The sequence below is a fragment of the Arvicanthis niloticus genome, assembly GCF_011762505.2.
Source record: "Arvicanthis niloticus isolate mArvNil1 chromosome Y unlocalized genomic scaffold, mArvNil1.pat.X SUPER_Y_unloc_2, whole genome shotgun sequence".
Taxonomy (NCBI): Eukaryota; Metazoa; Chordata; class Mammalia; order Rodentia; family Muridae; genus Arvicanthis; species Arvicanthis niloticus.
In genome coordinates, this window is record NW_023044979.1 from 2,011,025 (window position 1) to 2,029,658 (window position 18,634).

Genomic DNA, 18,634 nt, shown 5'->3' on the forward strand with positions numbered 1-18,634 from the left:
GAGACTAACTGCAAAAATCCCCCACATTTTCATGTTCCTCAACCCAGTGTCCAAAGACAGTCCCTATCCTCTAGCCTTAGTTCGGCTACAGATCAGCCAGAGGAGGGAAATGCTGAGGCTTTTCCTGTATCAGAGACCAGAGACGCTCAAGGGGTTGCTTGGAGACATCACACAGGGTTTAATTTTCAAATTATTAAAAAATTAAAAAGTGCAGTATCTCAATACAGTGCCACTGCTTCTTTTACTCTTGCAATTTTAGAGTTTGTGGCAGAAGAGTGGCTAACTCCTAGTGATTGGAATACGTTAGTGAGAGCAGTTCTTAGTGGTGGTGACTATCTTATTTGGAAATCAGAGTGTCATGAGAATTGTAAAGAGACAGCTAGGAGAAACATTCAGGCAGGCAATGGTTGGTCCTTTGATGCCTTAGTAGGAAAAGGGCAATTTGCTTCTAGTGATAACCAGATGCAATAAGATCCAGGTTTATATGCTCAAATTCAAAATACAGCCATGAAGGCTTGGTGTAAACTTCCGGTAAAGGGAGACCCTGATGCATCTTTAACAACTCTCAGGCAAGGGACTGATAAACAATTTTCTGACTTTGTTCATCAATTAATGACAACAGCAGGGAGGAATTTTGGTAATGCAGAGACAGGTGTAGATTATGTGAAACAACTTGCATATGAAAATGCTAATCCTGCTTGCCAATCGGCCATTAGACCTTATAGGAAAAAAAAACAGACCTTACGGGGTATATCAGACTCTGTTCTGACATAGGACCTTCTTACCAACAGGGCTTAGCTATGGCAGCTGTCATGCAAGAACAATCAGTAAGAAATTTTTGGCAAGTAAAGAAAGAAAGGCATGTTTTAAATGTGGCAAGCCTGGACACTTTGCATGAGATTGCAAGGTAGAAAATGAGTTAAGCCAGAGACAGCCCAGAAAACAGCCTGGGCTCTGCCCACTTTGCAAACTTGGAAGGCATTGGGCTAGTGATTGTAGGTCTAAAGAAGACGCACAAGGTAACACCCTTTCCCATAATCAGGGAAATGTGAACAGGGGCCAGCTCCAGGCCCCAAACCGACGAAAGCCAAAACAGGCTTATGGAGCAGTCAGTGTCCTACCGGCAAACACCAATCCCTTTCTGAACTTAGTGGAGCAACACCAGGAAGCACAGGACTAGACCTCAGTTCTGCCACCCACATAGTATTAACCCCAGAAATGGGATCTGAGGCCTTCTCATTAATTTCTGGGGCCAAGATCTGTTATCCCAGTTGGGATTGATTATGTGCAACCCTAATGAAGTAATCCTGGCTCAAATGATAAACTCTGGATTTTCCCCAGGGACAGGATTAGGAAAAAGTGAAAGAAGGTATTATCTAACTTGGATCAGGTCAAGGAAAGGATTAGGAGAAAGTGAAAGAAGGGATTATCTAACTTGGATCAGGCCATAAAGGGTCATGATTTATATCACCTTAATTCTAAAACTTTAAAAGGTATGTTTAAAATTACCAGAGAATGAGCTAGACAAATTGTTAAACAATGTCAATCATGTGTTAAACTTTTACCAGTTCCTCATTTGGGTGTAGATTCAAAGGGACTGATACCAAACAGCATCTGGCAAATGGATGTTACTCATTATAATGAATTTGGCAAGCAAAAATATATCCATGTTTGTGTAGATACATACAGTGGTTTCATTTATGCAACACTACAAACTGGAGAAGCAAGCAAGCATGTGATCCCTCATCTGCTTGCTACAATCGCTGTATTGGGTGTGCCTAAACAGATAAAAACTGACAATATCCCAGGTCATACAAGCTCCAGTTTCCACCAATTTTGTAAGAAATTGGGAATACTACATAAAACGGGTATTCCATATAATCCAAAGGGCCAAGGTATGGTAGAAAGGGCACATCAAACCATTAAATGTCAATTTGAAAGAAATAAAAAGGGGGAATGATACCCTACCAAGGAATCCCCCAGAAATATCCTTCCTCATGCACTCTTTATTTTAATTTTTTTAAATTTGGATTCTGAAGGAAAATCTGCTGCAGATAGATTCTGGCATCCTGATACCAAAAAGAATTTCGCAACAGTCCTCTGGAAAGACCCATTAACTGGAATCTGGAATGGGCCAGATCCAGTGCTTATCTGGGGAAGAAGTTCTGTTTGCATATATTCCCAAACTGCAGATGCTGCACGTTGGCTGCCAGAGAGACTGATTAAATAAATAGACAACAATAACAAATCCAGGGAGGAGAAATCCCCTGAGAAGCATATTTTTTTTTTCATTGAAGGAAACATGGAGATGCTTCACAATTGCCTTCAAACTGGAACAGATCGAGTAAACCTGACCTGAGAAGTTATCAGTGCTGAAGGAGACATCACCACCTGAATCTCCAGGGTGGCTTTATTGGACTCTTGATTCCCTGACTTATGATTTAGTGGGGACCTAGATTGTTTTAGATTTATTGGGAATTTTGATTGTTTAGACCCAGGAGAAAACATACTACCACAGTTACTATAGTTGTTTTTGGGGTTTGAGATTGACTAGAGCAGGAACAGGGATTTCCTTACTTGTTTGCTTTAGATCAAAGGTATGATCAGTTTTGTATTTCAATAGATTTAGATTCCGATTTAAGACATTTATAAACAGAATAGAAGAGGCTTATACTTCTTACTCCACTGATAGAGAGAGTTATATGTTGCCCTTAAAAAAGAGTGTTGCTGTCATACTAACTATTCAGGCATTGTTAAGTCTCTTGTCTTTTGGGTCCATGCAGTTCAACAAACTGATGGCTTTTGTTCAAGATGCTATTCAAATGAAACCGATACAGGTCCACTATTACAGGCTGGAAGTAGGGGACTCTGAAACCTCTGTCATCAAGACTGACGAGGATTAACCCCTAACTTACGTGCTAGGCCGGATAGTCAATGATGGGTAAGAGAGCATACCGAGACCCTTGCCCCTAAAAGAAGGGAGGCCTCACCATTCTAAGACAGGAGCTCAACCAGTGGCTGTTGAGTATCCAAGGACGGGAAAGGGAGGCTAGGGTCCTTTGCTCCAACCTAGGACAGGCTCGGTTTCCATAAGTTTTCCCAGCCTTCCCTTTGGAAAAAAAATTAAAAAGGGGGACCTCTTGGGGGCCGACTTTTAGCAGAAAGCGGCTATCAGCTTTGCAGCCATCTTGAGCCATATACCCTGACATGAGACCTGTATTACAATAGCCTACAACAGCTGAGCACACTCTGATAACATCTGGCTTTGGATACCCAGGACTTTCCTTGGGTGTGTGAGATTAAAGGTGTGTGACTTAAGAGTGTGACGTAGAGATCAGATTTAGAGAAAAGACCTAAGGGCATGATTAAAGGTGTAACTTAGAGGCATGGTTTAGAAGTGAGACATATAAATGAGAGAGGCAGATGGCAGAGAGTTATACTCTTTATGGAGACTCTTAAGAGATGAGAGAAAGAGAAACTTTAGAGAGAACGAGACACATTAGGAACTAGGAGGAGTACAACTAGGAACTAGGAACTAGGAAGTCCAGACTTGGGATTTAGACTAGGAAGAGAAACTGAAGAATAAATGGGATTGAATCACACTCTGTCTGGTCTCCATTCTTCGAGTCTGTCCTCACTCTCTCTTTTGCTGAACTCTGACTGGCGGACCAGAGCGGCAGCTTGGGCAGGAATACAGTGGCCTCCCCAAATGTGGGGCAGCCCGGGCCTCAACATTTTGCTTGGGTTGCAACAAGATAGGATTAGCTAGGAATTGTTATTAATATTGAGATTAATATTGCTACTCTCATAGGCATTGTGCCTATATAACACATTTAGGAATACAAGGCTTAGAACCAGTCCTTCTTTAACTTTTTTAACTGATCTGAGATGGTTAGCCTGTGAGTTAGGGGCTTATAACAAATTCATGGCTCTGAGTTTATTCTTAGGGTGTTTTTTAGATTTTAATTAGAATAGCTGAGAGGAGTTAACAGACAACAGTCCAGATTACCTTATATAGATAGTTGGTTTTCAAAACATCAGAAGTCCACAGAATTGATGTTCCAAACATTTCAGTATTAATGTTCATTTTGATTAGAGACCTGTATGCTCCTGACAGCTTCCTGTCTTGGATTCTAAGAAGAAATTGAGCATCTTTGGAGTTATTCCAGTTGTGGTGAGATGGCCACTAGGCCAGAAGTGCCTCTTTCCATCTATAGACAAATTACTGTCCAGAAAAGGACACACTTGCAGAATAGTAACCTGATTATATCTGCCAAGACAGAGTACTCAGCCCTTAATAATTCTGCATCACTAGGTCTGTCAGAGGATCCTGGTCCCAAAGGCTGAAGATCAGATGCTTTAACATTCTGTAGTATAGGGACTGTCCAGGTGTTCACTGGCCTCTATAAATTGGCTAAGTTGGAGAAGCTATGCTTTGTGCTTCCCATAATTTCAGTTAACTCAGTCATTCTGTATTTCTGATGGGGTTGAAAACTTATAGTCTCATAGCCAATCCTGGCTATTTACTTTGAGAGAAAAGATTTGAAAGGATGGTTTTCAGCTGACTTTCGTTCTAACGCCAAGAGAAAATCCACGTTCAGAACTAAGACTTTTATTTAGGAGAGATGACAGAGGTTCTGGTTAGTCAACAAAATGATGGACTGGGTATTAGGTCTATCTTGCACCTTACTGACACAAATTGGTATAGTTATGCTCTAATGGCATTTTGAGAGAAAAGATTTATTTTAACATGAAGGGTGATATGTAGGAGGAGCTAAGGTGGGAGGAGTAAGGAAATGAAGAGGAGGAGTAAGGAGATGAGGAGAAGAAGGAGAGGAGGAGCTAGGTGATGAGAGAGAAAAAGAGAGAGAAAGGGGGACATGGAGGGAGATGTTCGTGTGTCTCCGCCAGTCAAACATAGTTGAGATATCTAGGTTGGGTATTGGGTTACACTTGTGATTATATGGGCATCTTGTTATTGAGCATTACCAAACATATAAAGCATTTGATTAACATTTAAAAATTTTATAAAAGCAAAAAGGAGAAGGGGGGTAGAATAGGGACTTTCTAGGGAGGAGAAAAGGGGAAAGAGTATGGCATCTAAAATGTAAATAAAATATCCAATAAAAAATAAATACAAAAAACAAAAAAAGTAAAGTATCCAATAAAAAATAAATAAATAAATAAATAAATAAATAAATTTTAAAAAAAGAAAAAAGGAAAAAAAGAATAAAAAGTTGCTTTTGACTCAGGCATTTTGTCACAACACTTAGAAAATACAGGAAAGATTTAAATAATACAGGTAAAATGCTTAGCATAGTAAACTAACACTATAACATAATCGTCTACTAACAATTTTCTGTATTATAATGTTCTGATATACTAATTTTTTATTTTTCTTTCAGATGTTCTTTTTACTGTTTGCATTTAATTTTTATATGGCTTATTTTGTCACACTTTCCAAATTAATGTCAATGTACCAGTTCATATATGGGTCAAATAAACTCCATCATAGCATCTGGGAAAAAAAATGAAAGCAAGGTGGTAACTTTTCTGTCAGTCCTTGGAGCACAGAGCTTATGGCAGAGAGATGTACAGAAGGAACAGGGCTTCATTCCTACTAATATATAAGCACGTTGCATGGCTTTGCCCCTGGAGAGAGATTTCCTATCCTGCATCATCCTACACAGTTTAAAAATCTCAATTTTGTTTTGTTTAGTTTTTGTCTTGTTTCTGAAGACACTCCAAAATGGTTAACTAGGTGCTTATTAACATATCAAAGGGGATGTTGGCTGCCAAATTATCACAGCATTGCAAGTACCTCTTACAGAGTCCTAGCACCTCTCTGCCCCCTAAACCTTTCTAGCCCTGAGCTCTCTTTCCTTCCCTTGACTTCTCTTTCCAATAAGCCCAGACAGTTTGACCATGTATTCTTGGGCTCTTGGTGCTTCTTTTGATCTTCCTCCTCTTGACACTTTGTTTTCTTGGTTCCCTTGGCCTTCTCTCGTTTTTCCTTTTGCTCACACTGCCTCTCTCCTCCTAGCAAGGTTCAGTCTACTATCCAATGTAGCATACTACTCTTTTTCCCTGACCCTTACACTTCTAGTTGCCTCTGCCTCTTATCTCCCTCACATCTACAATAAATAAAAACCTTCTCCACAAAGATACCTTGGAATTGTCAGGTCCACATTTCCATTAAAAAACTTTCAAATATTATGGGGCATGAGAGAAGAGAGAGGTCATGAGTATGGGTGCATTGCATTCTTCAAGTCTAGTTTTCCAGATGACTCATCCCCGTTGTGTGTGTCACTCTGTTGACTTTCCTGCTGTAGAGCACTCCACTGTATGTGTGTATAACAATTTATATTCACAATTCACGGGCAGATCCTCTTAGTGTGGGCAATGATGAATGGGGCTGCTGTGAACTTTACTGTAGTTGAATCTAGGTGTGCATAGGCATGAATAAAGAAACGATTTATATCAGATGTAGCTTCGGGAGCCTCTGCACCCAGCTTGGCTCACATCCTGAACCACAAAATGCACTGCCAGAGAACAACAGCATGGCCTAGCGCTGGCGCTATGATGCCTAGCAGCATCTCTGAACTCACTCAGTCCTGCCACCCTGTTCTCCTGTTGGCAGCAGCTTGAGGCTTGCTGAAAGCACTCAGCCCTTCAAATTCCTGAGTTAGGAAGTATCAGGATGTACTAGGCCTAAGGTGCTGCAGCCCTCTTCAGTTTCTACGACCCCTCCAGCTGCTGGAGTCTCTGACGAGAGAGAAGATGGATGCAACAAGCTAGCAGGATCAGTTGGCCCAGGCTGAGAAGAGCTCTGTTTGACTGAGAGTTGCCCTCAGACAACCTCGTTTTTCTGAGGGTACGCACAAAGGTGGGCCTTGACCTGAGGCTGGAGTCAAAGGGGTTCCATGGGGTGGTTGATGCTGCTGGGCACCTGTGGGCTTGTGCTGCTCTTACTTCTATGTTAGAGCTTCTCCCTGCGGCTTGCACCTGCACAGGCCTGAAGCAAAGCAGCCTGCCTTGTAAGCCAGAGGAGATAGCCCGCAAGCAGGAGGAAGGAGCCACTTTGCCTCGGTCCACAAGGATCCTGTTCCACTGAAGAATCTCAGAAGCCAGGAGCAAAAGAGGAACCAGAAGAGGCTTCCTGAAAAGCCCAGACCAGATGGACAGACTGATGAACTACAGGAGGATGAAGTTGTTATAACTCCCTTAAGTATAACAGCAAAAGGTGAAGATGAAAAGTCAAATTAAAAAGAGAAGAACAAAGTCAGATGCTAAAGCAAGTCAGAACACTTCGTACCATGATGAAAAGGAAGTTGATGAAGGAGCCTGGAAAACTAAAATTAGTCACAGAGAGAAACTGTAAAGGCGACAAACTGCTGATTGATTCTGGCTCATTGGATTCAACTGGCCCTGGTGTTATATTTTCTAAAAAAAAAAGAAAAGGAGAACAAGGATATATTTGGTAGAGGGGCAGTGTGGTACAGGGGAAGGGAGTGCCTCTGCGGGACCATGAAGTGGCATTCCTTCCCCCTGAGGTACCAGCCACACAAAGGGTATAGTATACAGTTCATGTAGAGGATAGTGAGAAGAGTTGAGGAGGTAGTAGAGACAGAAACAGAAGAGGGAGAAGGAGAGAAAGAGGGAGAGGGAAAAGTAGAGGCTGGCCATGCACACGTGGGGGGTGTGGATGGGAGAGAGAAGAGACAGAGAGAGAAGAGATTAAGAGCTTATCTTTGCAAGAGATATAAAGGAGGTGGAAAGCAGCCCCTTTTATAGTGAGTTAGGCCTACCTCGGTTTTGCTAGGTAACTGTGTGGAATAGCCTAGAAGAAATGGTACCATCTGGGATAGAGAATGGCATCAGTTACCACTGAGCAACTTACAGCACCATTTCCTGTTTATTCCAAGACGAATAAAGGCTATTATTATCTAAATGCTCAAATTAACAACTGTAAGTCTGGACAAAAAGATTCCAAAATTCGGGATTCTTCAGAGTGGAATGAAAATTTTAATGGAGGAGGCAGGAGTAAAAAGTCTGAAAAACTCACCTCACCACTGAGAGCAGGTGAGGGGAAGTGGAACGCTGTCCCACCTGCCTCTGCAGACAAGGGGCAAGCAGAGCCATGTGCTTGGACTCAAGACCTCAGTGATGGTAATTCAGATGATAAAAGTCGGGGAAGGAACTGGAGTGATCACTCAATATTTTCTGGCATTGCGTTCTCTGCTGAGCCAGTTTTCTAGACTACCACTTCTGATTATCAGTGGGATGGCAGCCGTCATCAACCCTATATCGATGATGAATGGTCTGGGTTAAATAGTTTGACTGATCCCAACTTAGACTGAAATGCAGCAGTCGAGAAGTGGGGGAACTGTGTAGATGAAGAAAGATCTTCACTTCTGAAATCCTGGGAACCAATTTCTAATGATCAAAACTTTTCACATGATGATAAAGAAAAAGGAGAGGGAGCTCTACCAACTGGACCATCTGAAAAGACAACACAAAGAATAAAAGAAGAAGCAAGGTAAAGGTAACTCTCTCACACAGGATACAAAAGAACCAGAAAAGGACATTAGAGAAGAGCTTCTAGTGAATTCCTCTAAAGCAAGAGAAAGCTTGCTCCCTAAAGACCTTGAGCACTAATGATCCAGCAAAAGTACTTGTCCAAAACAGCCAGCCTATCAAGACTCTTCCACCTGCTAACTCTGCCAGGACATATGTTACCTTATCTAAAGAGACTCCCAAAGATACTTGAGCTCATCCCACGTGTCACAGATGTTACAAGGAACAGACATAGATATGCCCATGTCAAGTGCTAAGCAAATCAGTGTGCCTCCATTGCAAAGTTTAATATTAACTGAAAATTGCCAAAACAAATAAAAAGAAGGAAAAGGTCAGGTGAAAAATGTGATTTCTTTTTTTTCTGATTGGAACAACACTGTCTTGAGGATTATGCTGTTTATGCAATCATTTGTAAACATGTACACAGTTTTATATAAATTTAAATCAATTTTAAAAACAAAACTAAACACAAACACCATAAACTGGAATCAAAGGAAAGTTAATTTATGAAATTAAGATTCCAACAAAATTTATGCTATACTGGAAGACACTTGGGGGAGTCTTTTCAATTGAATGAGAATGATCTTTCTTTCTTTCTTTCTTTCTTTCTTTCTTTCTTTCTTTCTTTCTTTCTTTCTTCGGGATATTTTCTTTATTTACATTCCAAATGTTATCCTCTTTCTTGGTTCTCAACCAAACCCTGTCCCATCCCCCTTCCCCTGCTTCTGTGAGTGTGTTTCCCCCACCCCCACCTCCAGCCTCCTGGAGAATGATCTTAATTTAAGAATATTATCTTCTTTTTACAGAAGTTCTCCATTTACAATAGATTGTGCTTTTTCTCATCTGCAGCTGAGGAATAATGGATTCTGTTTAGAGAGAAGCTCTCTAGAGACCAATAGGCAAATCCTTGGGTCTTGGGCATGAACTGAGACCATCTGGATCTGTTTTAGGCTTAAATCAAAGTACTTTGATCAAATGCATAATTTGCCATATCTTATGTATTTGTTGTACTGATTTGTATTGAAAGAATCACAGGTGCAAATAAAAAGTCATTTATCATCTGGAGCCTCAAATCCTGAGGCCTCAGAGAAGAAACAAACAAATGAACAAACAAACAAAAAATATGTAGAGAAACTCAGAAAGCCAGAAGCCAAGTCCTTCTCTACTTTGAGGAAATCCATAAAGAAAGCTTCCAACACTCCCAAAGACAACAAACCACAGGCAGCCCACTAATACTCCAATTACTACTTTTAGTTTGAATGATATCAGAGTTAACCTAAGAACTTTTCAAGAATAATTAGCCAGGATGAAGTGGCACTCCCTGTGAGATGCAGAGATAGGCAGATGTGAGTTTGAGACTAGCCTAGTTGTCTACAAAGGTAGTTGGTACCACAAAACTACTTAGTGAGAACTTGTCTCAGCAGACAGACAAAGGTGGCCAGAATTTCCTGTGCACGCCTTCATTTCTAGTACGCAGGAAGCCAAGGTTAGAGAGTTGAGGGTTTGAGGAGAGCACTGGAATGAAGCAAGATTCTGTATTTAAGGCGAAATTCAAGTCTTGGGCTAGGTGGTGTAACAATTTGCCTGCATATGCAAGGTCCTGGGTTCAGTACTCAGAATTAACAAAGCAAAACAAAACAAAACAAAGAAACAAACAAAAAACCCCACACAGGGTAGAGAGATGGCTTAGTAGATAATACCACTGACTGCTCTTCCAGGGATCCTGAATTCACTTCCCAGCAACCACATTTCAAGTACACAGACATCTGTAATGGAATTCGATGCCCTCTTCTGGTGTGTCTAAAGAGAGGGACTAATAAAATAAAAAACACATCAAAAGATCATTCACCATGATCAATAAGGTAGGATTCATTCAAGATGTGCAGAAATGGTTCCACATAATTTAATTAAAGTGTATGAAGAAAAGATGTAATCTCTTAGATGATGAAAAATTCTTTGACAATATTTAACTTCAATGTGTGATAAAGTTCATGGAGCAATTAAGGATATAAGGGACATACCTAAACATAATAATGTCACTTTACAGCAAGCCAATAACCAACATTAAATAGAGAGAAATTCTAATTAATTTTACTAAATCACAAACAAGAAAAGGTGGTCTATTCTCTCCATGTCTATTCATTATACCATTTAAAAGTTTAGCTAGAGAAAAAACTGAAAGAGAGAACCTCATGTAAATTAGAAAGGAGGAAATAAAAATATCTTTATCTGCAGGTGATATGATAGTAAGCACAAGTGAACCAAAACTTCCCAAAGGCAATTCCCAGAGCTGGTAAACACTTTCAGCAAAGTTGTTGGATACATAATTAACTAAAAATAAAAACAGTGGCCTTCGTATGTACAAATGAGTTTGCAAGTGCAAACAAAATAGAGAGACATTGTAAAGTTTGAAATGATTGACGCTTGTCAAATTTTTTTCTACATAATGAATAAACTTGAGTCACTCAATGTGTGGTAGATAAGATCATACAAATTATTTGTAGTCACAGATTACTTTTGATATTATTGAATATCAAATTGAATGACTGTGTTGTGAAATGGTTTTATCTCATTGATTACATTTGTAAGATATGTCTTCAATATGTGTTCTGCTATATATTGAAATATGTTTATTATATACAAATGTTGGGAAGAACAAAAAGAAACTTACCCAAGGACTGCCTTTTTGTTACCAACCTTCATTTAATCATAAATTCAAACTAAGTTTTAGGTCATAGGGGACCTGCAAATTAAATAACATCTAACAAGCTTTTATTATTCATGGTTTGTTCCCTAAACATAACAAATGTTCTAACCATGATTTCTGTAATTCATGTTTTACTCCTCAAAATATAATACATGTTCCTAACCACAAAAGAACAAATGGCTGTGATAGTGTGGACCATAAAACCTACATTCTGCATCATGTGACATAGAACACCAATAAAAAAGTGATTGGGAGAAAAATGTAACTGTAACTCGGCACAGGACTTTGTGGTTTTGACTTTTGGAAGTTATATAACTTTCTGGTTCAGGGTGGGGGTGAGGCTGGGTATTGAAGCTAAGATTCTTAGTATAATTTTATAACTTCTCTCTTCTGAGACACAGGCCAAGGCCCAGCCTCTGCCCCTTACCCTCCCCTTCTGTCTCTTTTCTCACTGTCCCCCCTCTTCCTCACTGCTACAGGTTTCATTTGATAATCAACTGCCTCCTCTTTACCCATTATCTTCCTATCCTCTTCCCTCCTCATTGCACACTCTGCCCTCTTCCTCTTCTACAGCCCTACAACCCACACCCTGGTCTCTGTCCACACATTGGCTTGCCCCACAAGAATTCTCTCCTGTGGCATCTTACATGCAGGCCTCCGATCTCTCTGCTCACTGTCTTCCAGGTGGCAAGAGCTGAGGGGCTTGTTCGAGTCCACATTCCTTTCTCCATGTAGGACCTCTTCCAGATTGAAAAATGGCTAGGTTCCTTCTCTGCCAAAACATCCACCTATATTAAAGAGTTCTGCTACCTTTGCCAGGCCTGTAACCTAACTTGGCATGACCTTTATGCCATACAAGCTTCTGCCCTGACTCCTGAGGAATGTGGATGGGTTCAGGCAGCTACTAGGCAGTATGCAGACCAGACCCATCTAGTGGACAATACAACCCCTGTGGGTAATGTGGCAGTGCCCATGAGAGAACACAACAGGAATTACCAGCCAGATCAAAATGACAACCTCAAGGTCTGCCACCTCCTTCAGGGTGTTGAATCAGTCCCAAAGAAAGTTGTTGACTTTAATAAGCTCTGTGACATCACACAACAAGCAGACGAAAATCCAGTCATTTTTTCTAAATTGATTATGGGAGACTATGATCTGATGTACCTACCTGGACTTTGTCTCTTCCTCAGTGGATGCCACAGTTCTTGTTACTCCTTTTATTTCTCAGCCATGGTCAGATATTCGAAAAAAGCTAAAATAGGCTGAGGGTGGTCTCCAACCTCCCATGCAGGAGTTGGTGAAAATGGATTTTAAACTCTTTAGCCCCTGGCTGAGTCTTCCCAACATGATGGGCTACAGCAGAAGGCCATGCCCCAAGCCCAAGCCTTAGCAGCCACCCTGAGGCCAACAGAGAGAACTAGGGAGGTCTGCATGCCCAATCCTTCTAGTGTCAAGCCTAAGTCAATGCTGCCAGGGATGTGTTTCAAGAGCAGCCGAGACGGACATTGGTATCTCAGCTGATCAACCCAGGGCAGCCCACCAAGTCATGCCCTGCCTGCTGGCAGCCTGGCTACTGGAAGTCAGAGTGCCCAGTTTTGGCTTGTCCTCTTTGCCCAGCCATGGAGGCCTAGCCCCATCCCAGCGTAACACAACAGGTAGCTGGTAAATCCATCTCATTCCTTGTGCACTGTGAGACTACCTTCTCTGTTTTAACTCTCCATTCAGGTACCATGATCCCATCACCAAATCTGTCATGGGGCGGGGTGGCAGGGTGTTGATGGAACCCCCTCATTTCCACCTAAGACCCTGCCATCCCCGTCTTCTTTTTTTTTTTTTTCGTTTTTCGAGACAGGGTTTCTCTATATAGCCCAGGCTGTCCTGAAACTCACTCTGTAGACCAGGCTGGCCTGAAACACAGAAATCCACCTGCCTCTGCCTCCCAAGTGCTGGGATTAAAGGTGTGTGCCATCAGATATTTATCATTATTGGTTATCAATTAGTGTTTCTAATTATTGATTACCATTTATTGATTATTGATTATTGGTCGGCATTGATTGTTGATTGTTATTCCATCAGCGTCATCCCCTTGCCTCTGCCTCCCGAGTGCTGGGATTAAAGGCATGCACCACCACTGCCGGCTAGTTTTTTTTTTTTGTGTTGTTTTGTTTTTTGTTTTTTTTTTTGTCTTTTGTCATCCAAACAACTAGACCCCACCATATATGAATAGCAGCCATGTTTGGGACCCCTAGCATCATCAACAATTGAACTCACCCAGGAGGACCACAAGATCACCCTGTTCCAGCCCATCATGATATACTCTATCCATTGCCTTTCTGACCTGGGTCATTCCTTTCTTTCCGTCTTTGGACCCTCGAGAGTCCACATTTACTGTTCTTGGAAAACTCCCAAATCACATTGGCCTCCAAACCTGCCCTCAGCCTGGCAACCTTCCTGCATGTCCCATCATCCTCTGATACCCCTTCTCATTTCTGCCTAGGGGCAGTAGAGACACTGTGCCTACCCCAGCCCAGTCTTCTAAAGCAACCTCTCACAGACCCCCTCCCCCCAACTCACCCTCTTTATGAACTCGAGCTCTCTCATAGACAATGATCATTGCCACTAAAACAGTTGAGGCAAACCACCTCCCTGTGGTGGCCTCTTCCCAAAAGGCTGAGTTAATTGCTTTAACCAGGGTACTGCAAATAGCCAAAAACCCAATGGGCTAACATGTGTGCCTTCTTAATAGTTTATACGCACTACTTTATTTTTTTTATTTTATATTTTATTTTTATTTTTTCATTTCTTAATTTATATTTATATTTACATTATATTTTATATTTTGTTTTACACTTATTTTATTTGTTTATTTTATATTTTAATTTAATTTAATTTTATTTTATTTTATTTTTTGGTTTTTCGAGACAGGGCTTCTCTGTGTAGCCCTGGCTGTCATGGAACTTACTCTGTAGACCAGGCTGGCCTCGAACACAGAAATCTGCCTGCCTCTGCCTCCCAAGTGCTGGGATTAAAGGTGTGCACCACCACCATCTGGCTATATTTTATTTTATAATTTATATTATTTTCTATTTTAATTTACTTTTATTTTTATATTTTACATTTTATATTTGATGTATTTTATATTTTATTTTATCTCTATTTTATATTTTTTTCTCACCACCAAGGACACACCCATTGTCAATTCTTCCCTTATAGCAAAAACTTTGAAGGCTCTCCAACTCCCAAAGGAGGTGGTCATAATTCACTGCCAAAGGCTCCAGACCTCTCCAGACCCAGTGGCTTTGGGTTATGCCAGAACTGACTCAGTCACCTCGGGTTTGGCTTCCAGCTCCTCTACATCGAAATGCACATCCTCTTTCTGACATATTCCTACAAACCTCAATACATCAATTGTAAGGGGGCATGAATTAGGTGACTCAATGTACCAAATTTTCTACAATTTGGGAGAAAAATTGGAAAATGATGTTGTTGACTTGTGCTCTTAGTATTTCTGGAAAAATTGTTGGAGGAAAAGAATGAGTTGTATGATAAAACTGAATGGCTGCAAATGCAAATAAACATTCTAAAGGTTTCTAAGTGTGCCCTTGAAGAGAATCTTCTCTCCTGTAGTCATAGAGCTCCAGTTGCAGGAAATCAGGCTGAAGCCATCACTTTACATTTTGCTGAATTACATGGAAAATTCAAGTCTCAGCCTCAGAGGGTGTCAGCAGTGAAAGAAAGTTAAAGAAAGCAAGGGCATTAATTGGCAAAGACTGAGATCCTACAATGTGGGATGTGGATGTGTGGGTGGGCCCTGTTGAAGCTGAAAACTTTGAATCTTCAGATTCTCAAGGTTTTACCTCACCTGAGGAAGTAGTACCCTCAGCCCCACCTAACCCATGCCTGTTTCACATGAGAAATTTAATCCCTCAGAGTCTGATAAACCAGCAGTGATTTTCTCTGAAGAAAATGTCAGACAAGACAATACTGATGTTCCTCAAGGCCCACCAATAGTTTCTATAACCAGACTCAAGGCAAAACAGGCCCCTACAGGGAGGTGGGCTAGGGGTAGAAAGTGTAGTCCATGAGGAAATGTGCTATTCTACTAAGGAGGTTAATGAGTTTGCTGATTCATTCAAGCAGAAGTCTGGGGAATATGTGTGGGATAATAGTGGAAGGCAGATAAAACTAGATCAGGCTGAGTTTATTGACCTGGGCCCTCTGAGTGAAGATTCTAGGTTTAATATGGAAGCTAACACACTTAAAAAAGAAAGAAAGAAAATGTGTCAGAAGTTTGTTTGAATGGTTGACTGAAACACTGATCAGAAGATGGCCTACTGAATAGGAGTTGGACACGCCTGATTTGCCTTGGCTTAGAGAAAGGGATTTTAAGGCTCAGGGTAATTTCAATGCTGGAGTGGATACATTGTGGAAAACTTATTTCTCTACATTGGAAAAGCCTGAAATATGCCCTTCTCGAATCCTATAAGGAAAAAACTGGTGAGAGAGGCACCAGCACATTTGAAGTATTTTGTTCTTGCCTTTTCCCTTGTGCCAGATCCTAGGTTTGGAGATGCTGCTGTTCAATTAGATTAATTAAATGCAGTGGACTTAATCGAGCCCTGAGGTAGCAAGGACCAGGTGTCAGCATTGAATCACTAGAGACAATGCCCCGGCCTCAGGGATTCAATGAGACCCTAGGGAAGGTGATGAAAGAATGATAGAACAAGAGACATGAAGAAGAAGCACAGGTCTGAATGTCTGGTAAAGTCCTTGAATTTTATTGTTCAGGCTGCAGTTATAAAGGCAAGCAGGCAGGAGGGTCATCTGACAGTCAGGGTCCAGGGTCACCCAGGTATTACAGAGTTCTATAAGCCCACAAGAATTCCTAGCCCAGCCAGGCAGTGGTGGTGCATGCCTTTAATCCCAGCCCTCAGGAGGCAGAGGCAGGGGGATGATGCTGATGGAATAACAATCAATAATCAATGCTGATCAATAATCAATAAATGGTAATCAATAATTATCAATACTAATTGATAACCAATAATGATAAATAATTGATGGTGCACACCTTTAATCCCAGCACTTGGAAGGCAGAGCCAGGCAGATTTCTGAGTTGGAGGCAAGCGTGGTCTAAAGAGTGAGTTCCAGGTCAGCCTGGGCTAAACAGAGAAACCCTGTCTTGAAAAAAAAAACAAAAAAAAATTCCTAGCCAAATTACTTATGTAAACATTTTCTCACAAGCAAGAAGGCAATTAAAACATTTCTCGGCTCGAGTTGCTTATCTGATTAATATTTTCTCCCTGGCAGGAGCACAATGAAGTATTCAATAACTCAAGTTATTTACCTAACTGACATTTGCTCCCAGGCAGAAGGGAATCTCGGCTCCCGGCAAGACAAGGTGATTGTAGTTATTAGAATGAACAGCTTAGACAGAACGACGTTTATAATGACCTAGTCCATAATGGTCAGCACAGGAGAGGGGAAATTTATTTATTTATTTATTTATTTATTTATTTATTTATTTAATGTATATGTGTGCCCTGTCACTCTCTTCAGATGCACCAGAAGAGGGGATTGAATCCCATCACAGATGGTTGTGAGCCACAATGTGGTTGCTGGGAACTGAACTCAGGACTTCTGGAAGAGCAGTCAGTGTTCTTAACCTTTCAGTCCTCTCCCCAGCCCCTGAGAGGTGAAATTTATAATGGCATGACTCATATGGAACTTTGGTACTGGCTAATCAGTCATGGTAAGCTCAGGTTGATCCAGTCCACTGCTGCTGCTGTTCTTGGTGATCATCTCATGGAACCAGCATCTTCAATACCCTGGGGTTTTCCCACTGCAACTCGGCTTCACCAATAGCCTCTCATAGGCTCTCTTCATGGTGCCAAGACTCAATTCATTTGCATGACCCCTTCAGTCCTGGGCCATCAACTGCAACTGAGGCTGCACCTTCACCAGTGGTCATCTCCCTGCCTCACACAGTCACTTGTGGTCATTCCCCCTCTGCCTCACAGGGTCACTTGTGGTCATCCCTCCTCCACCTCACAGAGTCACTCGCAGTCACAGATTCTCTGTGTTCTCAGAAAACACTTCCCAGAAGTTTTCACTTCAATGATGCTGGTCTCTTCTTAATCACCACTAATTTCTTAGCTCCAACTAACCAGTATCAGTTGTCCCTGTAATCCCCTCTATTCTGAGCCACACGGCCCAAGCTGCTGAGTTCTACTGCTTGCTGGGGCTGGAACATCCCCACACCCCCTTATTCTATTACCAGCTTTCTGTTTTCTGACTCCCTCTCTGCCTAAGCTCGGCTTTCCTGGAACTCACTCTGTAGCTTGACCTTGAACTCAGAGATCTGCAGGTGTTTCTCCTGAGCACTGGGACTAAAGATGTGGTCCATCAAGGTTGGATTTAAGTAGTGAACTAATTGTAACCAGGAGCTCTCATTTAAAAAAAAAATCAGAAAATCCACAGATTGGAAGGTGAAATTCATAGTGTACATAATACTACACAGAATCAACATTCAGAAAATATAAGTGCTTTGTAAGTCAGGAAGAAAGATCTAGGTAACTCATAAGTTATCAAAATAATAGTAGACAACACAGAAGAAGAAACCAAGTAATGCACAAAATATGTCTGGCTGAAATCAGAGGAAGGCAAAGGAAATCAGTGAGGCCTGTCACATGCCTCGGGGTGCAAACAGGCAAAGCCCACTGGCATTAGAGCTCAACTATAGAGCCATCCATCTGCAGCAGGATAGAAACTGAAGTGACGAGTTTCACTATTATTGTGTTGTAGTTAATCTGTGATTCCAAATCTAGCAGTGGGGAGCAGGAGAGATGGTCCAATGATAAGAGCATGCCAATCAATAATAGGTAATCAATGCTAATCAATGACCTTCAATCAGTGTTAATCAATAATCGATAACCAGTGCCAATCAATAATCAATGCTAATCAATGACCAATAATGATCAATAATTGATACCACATGCCTTTAATCCCAGCACTTGGGAGGCATAGGCAGAGGGACGACAATGAAGAAATAATGATCAATAAACAATACTAATCAATAATCAATAAACAATTCTAATCAGTAATCAATAACCAATACTAATAAATGACCCATGAGCAAGCCTAATCAGTAATCAAAAATCAATAATATGATAATCAACAATCAATAATCAATCCTAATCAATGACCAATAATGACTAGTTTCACTGTTATTGTGTTGTAGTTAATCCATAATTCTAAATCTAGTAGTGGGGAGCAGAAGAGATTATCCAGTGATAAGAGCATGCCAATCAATAATCAATACTAGCCAATGACCTTCAATCAATACTAATCAAT

The 18,634-nt window shown here is 41.0% G+C and overlaps 1 pseudogene; it reads left to right on the plus strand.

Annotated features, from left to right (window-relative positions):
- The first annotated feature begins 800 nt into the window (after nt 1–800).
- LOC117695979 (protein LYRIC-like) lies at nt 801–12,550 on the plus strand (annotated as a pseudogene).
- Nucleotides 12,551–18,634: the final 6,084 nt, after the last annotated feature.